Raw genomic sequence first — 8,515 nt, forward strand, 5'->3', positions numbered from 1 at the left:
AAATGCTGTCATAGTGAATTTTTTAAATTTATGTATAGTTGTGTCAAAATTGCCTAGAGGGATTACTTATACAGTGTAAGTCAAGAATCGATATTTTAAAAAGATGACTTGTTTACCTTTGCTTGGTTCTCATATTTAGAATCAGCTATGTATTAGCAAATGGGTTCAAATGGCTCTAATCACTATGGGTCTTAACATGTGAGATCATCAGTCCCCTAGAACTTAGAACTAGTTAAACCTAACTAAACTAAGGACATCACACACATCCATGCTCGAGGCAGGATTCGAACCTGAGACCGTAGCAGTCGCGCGGTTCCGGACTGAGGCGCCTAGAACCTCTCGGCCACCACGGCCGGCTAGAAAATGGGCTTATAGCTCCAAACCTCCGTTGCACAATAATAAGTTCGTGAAACAATGCCAAAAATGTTTTCCGCTTAGTTAATAAAATTAAACATTTGACCAAGAACTCACAATTGTCAGTGTTGCTATATTGGACAGACTGAGCGATCAATCTGCAGTAGGCTCAGAGAACACCATAGAAGCTGGAGGTTAAAGAAGCCAGATTCATCCTTTGCCGAACATCGCATAAATGAAAGCCACAATTAGAATGATTAAGAACGCAAACCAAGCAATGTTAACTGTGCTTTATGGACGGTTCCTAACCAAGAAGGCGACAGAATTTCAGCATGTTTGGTTTAATAAGCAGTGTCTAGATTACGAGATGACACCAAAATACGTTACCATCAAGCTCGAAAAGAGATCATCTTCCGGTGCCCTGGCGACGAAGGCGCCTATTACAAACGGCCTGTTGCCTCCTCAACCGGTAGTCCGCCTCTTTGCGCATTAAGAAGTCCTAACTAGCTACCATCCAAATCATGACTGAACAGTAACACGGCAAATAAAGATGACACAATCCTAACCTGAAGTTCCTGACCGCAAGACACAGCATTGGTAGTAAATGCCTACGGGTAAATACTACATTACCTACAACGAATAGAGATTTACGACAATAGGGACCGCGCAAAACGTATGAGGAAAACAGCATACAAACTGTAGATAAAAATGGCTCCGAGCACTATGGGACTTAACATCTGAGGTCATCAGTCCCCTAGAACTTAGAACTACTTAAACCTAACTAACCTAAGGACATCACACACATCCATGCCCGAGGCAGGATTCGAGCCTGCGACCGTAGCAGTCACGCAGTTCCGGATTGAAGTGCCTAGAACCGCACGGCCACCGCGGCCGGCAACTGTAGATAATACGAGAAACGTCGAAGTGGTACGAGGTATGACATAATGGTGAATAAGCACTTGAAATTAGTACATATGCAGCTTACTTACATACTGCATCTGTGTGAATTTATCTGGTTGGAAAAACTACGGACATCACTGATAATGCGCTCTACTGCCAGAAGGATATGTTAGAACAGTTGTCGTTGTTGAAGGAGAGAATACTAAGCCCAACAATACCAACCCAGTTTCCAGGCTTAATTGTGAACATATCAACATTCACCCTGACAGGATCAGAAGAGAAGTTACTATCAAAAGGCCACAATTATGCCTCAGACATGATACCAAAACCCCAAGTGTTAGACCATATGAGTAGATCCAAAATTACCTCTTCAGAAAGTACAGTGTGAAGAAGAAATTAAGTAGGTACAGCAACAACATCTACTTCAGTGCAGGAAGAACGAGTTCTTATTCTTGATGGAACTTAAAACTAGCACTGAGAGTAGTAACGTGGTTGTGAGTAGAGCAGATACTGGAGGGACTGTAGTGTTGTTAAATAAAAATGATTATACAAGTAAAATCGAAGAATTTTTCTAGTCAGTGTAGCTTCAAAACAACAGAAAGCTCCAACAGCCAAGATAAGCAGATAGTAAATAAGTGCTCTAACATTTTTTCTGAATGTCTTTGGAAGAGCATTCTTCAAAAGAATCCTAGGGCTCAACAGCTCTATGGCTTACTCAGATTCCACAAACCAGACATTCCACCCGACCAGTGGCATCTGTAATACAAGCACCAGTATGCAGTATTGTCGGGGTGATCAACGACATCTTGAGGAAAAAACTGAACTTCACAAACATATAGCAGTAAAAACAGTTTACATTTAATTTACAAGTAACAGATCTTACCGAAAAAACCTGCTTTATTGACACATTGATTTCAGCTTCCTCTCAACATCCTACAGCCTACAGACATGCAGTATCCGCATAGGTTAGTTTAAGTTAGTTAAAGTAGTGTGTAAGTCAAGGGACAGATGACCTCTGCAGTTTCGTACCTTAAGAACTCACGCGCTCACACACACACACATGCAGTATTCCACCACATGATCCATTATTTCCCTTCTGTTCCCATATCCCAAGCGGTCTACGACCAGGAGCTCAATACAATAAAAACCACACACAAATATGAATCTGATTCCAACAGCGTTGACAAATTCACAATAAAAAAAGCTGAAGAAGCAAGCACAGATAAATGAACACAGATAAATGAAAAAGGTAAAAGTTCAAATAGTGTAAGTAAAATTTTAAAAGGAAAGGATTTCTCTGTGCTTTTCTATGTCCCACAGACAACTGATCAATGTCTCTTCAACTTCAAAGGTAAACAACCACACGTTATGGAAAGTGGGGTGTCGTATCCAGCCTACCCGTCTAATATAGGGTGCCTAGGAAGCTGTTTCCTCGGATAACTCGACAACAGTTCAAGCAAATCTTATTAATGGAGTTTATAACAGAAAGTCAAATTGACAATACTTAAGTTCCCGTATTAACAAAGATCGGACGCAAACAAATAGTGACATGCAAATAATCAATGTCCTTCGATATACACTCCTGGAAGTGGAAAAAAGAACACATTGACACCGATGTGTCAGACCCACCATACTTGCTCCGGACACTGCGAGAGGGCTGTACAAACAATGATCACACGCACGGCACAGCGGACACACCAGGAACCGCGGTGTTGGCCGTCGAATGGCGCTAGCTGCGCAGCATTTGTGCACCGCCGCCGTCAGTGTCAGCCAGTTTGCCGTGGGATACGGAGCTCCATCGCAGTCTTTAACACTGGTATCACGCCGCGACAGCGTGGACGTAAACCGTATGTGCAGTTGACGGACTTTGAGCGAGGGCGTATAGTGGGCATGCGGGAGGCCGGGTGGACGTACCGCCGAATTGCTCAACACGTGGGGCGTGAGGTCTCCACAGTACATCGATGTTGTCGCCAGTGGTCGGCGGAAGGTGCACGTGCCCGTCGACCTGGGACCGGACCGCAGCAGCGCACGGATGCACGCCAAGACCGTAGGATCCTACGCAGTGCCGTAGGGGACCGTACCGCCACTTCCCAGCAAATTAGGGACACTGTTGCTCCTGGGGTATCGGCGAGGACCATTCGCAACCGTCTCCATGAAGCTGGGCTACGGTCCCGCACACCGTTAGGCCGTCTTCCGCTCACGCCCCAACATCGTGCAGCCCGCCTCCAGTGGTGTCGCGACAGGCGTGCATGGAGGGACGAATGGAGACGTGTCGTCTTCAGCGATGAGAGTCGCTTCTGCCTTGGTGCCAATGATGGTCGTATGCGTGTTTGGCGCCGTGCAGGTGAGCGCCACAATCAGGACTGCATACGACCGAGGCACACAGGGCCAACACCCGGCATCATGGTGTGGGGAGCGATCTCCTACACAGGCCGTACACCTCTGGTGATCGTCGAGTGGACACTGAATAGTGCACGGTACATCCAAACCGTCATCGAACCCATCGTTCTACCATTCCTAGACCGGCAAGGGAACTTGCTGTTCCAACAGGACAATGCACGTCCGCATGTATCCCGTGCTACCGAACGTGCTCTAGAAGGTGTAAGTCAACTACCCTGGCCAGCAAGATCTCCGGATCTGTCCCCCATTGAGCATGTTTGGGACTGGATGAAGCGTCGTCTCACGCGGTCTGCAGGTCCAGCACGAACGCTGGTCCAACTGAGGCGCCAGGTGGAAATGGCATGGCAAGCCGTTCCACAGGACTACATCCAGCATCTCTACGATCGTCTCCACGGAGAATAGCAGCCTGCATTGCTGCGAAAGGTGGATATACACTGTACTAGTGCCGACATTGTGCATGCTCTGTTGCCTGTGTCTATGTGCCTGTGGTTCTGTCAGTGTGATCATGTGATGTATCTGACCCCAGGAATGTGTCAATAAAGTTTCCCCTTCGTGGGACAATGAATTCACGGTGTTCTTATTTCAATTTCCAGGAGTGTATAAAATTTCCATGCAAACAAGTAATAAAGTTCACAAGTCACAACTAAAGCGTTTATATGACAGCTCGTCTTCTAGTGTGGCTGCAGCTATTTTTTTGCCTTTATTGTTATTTTGACACCTTATACAAAGGTAGGCCGGCAGCGGCAATATTACGCCGCTCTTCGGCCACAGATAATACATTTATTACAAGTTGAGGCATCGAAAAACGAAACAACACGGTGGATAGACAACAGTAGACACACAAACTTAAAATACATGAAGTCGTTCACAGGCGTAACGTCCAAAGAAATACGTGCAGCACTCTGACACTAACAGAAACGACAGAAACGGCACACGTGAACGAAGGAGCACAAATGACGAAACACAAAACCACTATCACGATGGCACACACAAAACACTGGCGACGGTCGCCGGCGCGCGAAAGTTCACTTCATGTGTACGAGTCCAGGGACCTGCCAGAAGGTGAAAGGTGCGGGAGGAGGGATAGGGAAAGGTGTAGATGCCAGTTGCAGATGAGATGGGGGGAGGGGGAGGAAAGAAGGTAAGGGTGGTAGGGGAAGCCCGGGAGAGAGGAGGGAGGGAGGAAGGGAGGAGGAAGAGAAGGGAGAGAGGGTGCCCTTGGGAAAAAACACAGGAAGTGGATGGGGAGGATCGAAGTTGGTAGGAGGGGTAGATGGAGGGGAGGAGGGCATCATCAGGAAGGCAAGAAGGGGGAGTTGGTGGAAGCCACCTTGGGCGAGGGTATGGAGATTGGAGAGATGGAGAGCAGGTGGGAATTGAGGAATGCAGGCACAGCAGCGAACTGGGGTGGGAGAGAATGGGAGAGACAAGCGGGTGAGGAGGATCAAGTTTGCGGGAGGTGTAGAGGATCTGTATCCATTTGAGGAAAAGGAGGAGTTGCAGGAAAAGGATGAGGTCATATAAGATCTGCGTGGGGGATGGGAGGCGGATTCGATAGGCGAGTTGGAGCGCATGGCGTTCTAGGATTTGCAGGGTTTGCTGCAGCTAGGCGGTGCAGCGCTTTTATTCTCATCGTATAGGGGTCACTCCAGTCGTAGAGTCGTCCTAATCAGCGTACTATTGGCTGACGTCGCCTCACAGCCCTCTCTGCTGTAACGTTCCAGGCTGACATGCCGGTGCTTGATGTTATGCCGGAGTGTAGGGTTTGTAAGATCATCTGCCGAGCGAGTCAGTATTGCTATACTGGACAGACTGGGCGATCAATCTGCTCTAGTCTCAGAGAACACCATAGAAACTCAGGGTTTAAGAAGCCGGATTCACCCTTTGCCAAACATTGCGTAAATGAAAACCACAAATACATCATAGACATAGAAGACCTACACATACAGCAAAGCTCGTGCAGTTAGAAATTTTAGAAACGAAGAAATCGTTGTTTGTATCCCCACATTTATTGCTGCAAGAGCGAACTCAGTTCAATCAAATGGATCAAATGGCTCTGAGCACTATGGGACTTAACATCTGTGGTCATCATTCCCCTAGAACTTAGAACTACTTAAACCTAACTAACCTAAGGACATCACACACATACATGCCCGAGGCAGGATTCGAACCTGCGACCGTAGCGGTCACGCGGTTCCAGACTGAAGCGCCTAGAACCGCACGGCCACACTGGCCGGCTCAGTTCACTCATTTTCCTCTTTTGGACAATACTGCAAACCTATATAGAAGACCACCCTTGGTGCCTTCATTCACTTTACAAAATTCCGTTTGTACATATAGCTCTGCTCCATCATGTGTTTAGTCATAGTTACAGTAAATGCTGTCCTCGTGAATTTTGTAAATCCCTACATAATTTTGTCAATGTTGTCAAGATAACTTTCACAGTGCAAGATAAGAACCGATATTTTAAAAAGTTGAGACATTTATCTATGCGTGGTTCGTATCTTTGGGAGAAACTATGTGCTAGAAACTGGACTTGTAACCAGAAACCTAGACAGTCCAGTAATAGTACAGTCTGTCAAACAAGACTAAAGTGTTTCGTTTAGTTAATACAATATACAATACAATGCATCACCAAGAATTCACTGTTGAATCAATTAAAATAAAAAAAAACACATTCACGTATCTTACATAATTAATAGAAGCCCCTAAGCAATTTTGACAAACTGCATATCTTTATTGCATGAAGCCTGCGATTGAGCATCTCGAAAACGGCAGAGCTGGTAGCGTGTTAGAGTATTTCTGTCGTGAGCGTTTATGGAATGGGTTGAAGGACGGTGAAACCACGAGTAGATGACAGGGGTTTGGACGTCCACACAACGTGAAAGTCGGAGGCTTGCCCGCAGTGTAGGCGACGATCTGTAGTAAATCTGACGGCGGAGTACGAACTTTTGATGCCTCACGTTCTTGCTACACTAGATCTATGTTTGTTTCCGGAAATGCTGTCGTCCAGGCGAAAGACTGCTCACAAAATCCACAGTGCCACGGACACAGGGACGCTGGAGGACTGTATTACGTTATGGGAGACGTTCACCTCGGCCTCCGAGGGACCTATGGTAATAATCAGACAAAACATTATTCACACCGATACTGAACAGTGCCTGAAGCGCACAATTCACATGGGTTTAAAGCATTTTAACCAACTCCCTGATGACATAAAATCCACCAAGGACATAACGATCTTTTAAAGGGCGCTTACTGTAGTATTTACAGTGTCAATGCCTTAAATTTGATGATTTTAGAGGAAGGGCGACACTTATGTCCAATCTTCGATATTTTCGGCCATTTTTAATTGGAGGCATTATCATATTCGAAGTTCCCCTGCTGCGAACAGTGCCTATGCCATTGAATGAACGTGGCCACCTAAAGTAGTTTCATTCATCATATAACATATTTCTTTTTTAACTGTGGCCATAAAACCTACAAAAAATAACGATATTCCCGCCAAAAGCAGTGCAGGTTATGCAGAATGCTTCACATTTGTGCGTTATGTACATATCTATGTACTTTCCGTGTATAACGAGGCCTACTGGTAGTGAATTGTATAAAAGTAAGCTCATCGAACCACGACACAGCTTTCAGATCGTCTATAGTCTAGGTTTAACGACTCTGCACCGTTCAAGCCACTTCCTTACACTGGCAATGTTTGCAGCAGTATTTGGCAATACGATCACCACAGGGAACATTTTGTTCTTGTAAGTCGCCTGGCATTGTGTTCTCTAAACACATACCAAACTCGGCAGTAAGTTCCGTGGTAGTTCGTTAGTTACTTTGCGTGACAGCAGGAAGTATCACACCCGACTATTGACCGCAGCAAAAGTGACGTGAACACGACAAGGGAGACAACTCATTTTCATGCCAACAATGATCCTTAGAGAGCTGTGTCGGTGTTGGCACTATCTTAGAGAAGTGGTACAGGAGTGCCATTTTCTACCCCTACAGTTTCTTTTTCCTCTGGCTCTGTCCGCGATTTCATTTACCCTGAAGTATTTGTGTAGCTGTCAGATAGACAAACACACTTTGTTTAAAGGGCAGAAATGGAGTAGAAAACGGAACCGCCCGAGGCAGTATTAAACGTTATTATAAAGGTTCTTTTGTAACTAGTGCGTGAGGTTGAGTCGCATATGACGCAGAGCACCTAATTGTTTGCATCGCTAATATAAGAGAGAGTTGCGAGTCGTTTGAAAGACACACACACACACACACACACACACACACACACACATACACAGACACAAACACAAGAACACACACACACACACACACATACACACACACACACACACACACACACACACACACACACACACACAGAGAGAGAGAGAGAGAGAGAGAGAGAGAGAGAGAGAGAGAGAGAGAGAGAGAGAGAGAGAGCTGAACGAGTGCGAAAACGAATACAGCTAACATTGTGTAAATGCACTAATTTAAAATGGAATAAGAAGTTATTGGGAATGAGTGAAATTCGCTGAACAAAATAACAATCTCGCGAACCGTTTAAAGTTCACATCACCTGTTCGATTGCCTTCCATCCTAGATATACACAGTGAATCTGTGATGATGTAATAAACATTCACAGATAAGAACAAGGGTAAATGTATCAGTTTGAGGTAAGGACGCTGGTGCGGAAACGACCGAGGTATAAGCAAAAATCGTTGTGATACCTCTGACACTGGATCTCTTCTACTGCAGGCTCTTTGCTTCCCCTACTTAGGGATGAGGTAGTAGTGACCAACACACAAAGAAAATGTCCAGGAAACACGGGCTCTGAAGTGTATACCTTAAGAGCTATGAGAACTTGTTC

This window comes from Schistocerca gregaria, chromosome X (genome assembly GCF_023897955.1).
Source record: "Schistocerca gregaria isolate iqSchGreg1 chromosome X, iqSchGreg1.2, whole genome shotgun sequence".
NCBI lineage: Eukaryota > Metazoa > Arthropoda > Insecta > Orthoptera > Acrididae > Schistocerca > Schistocerca gregaria.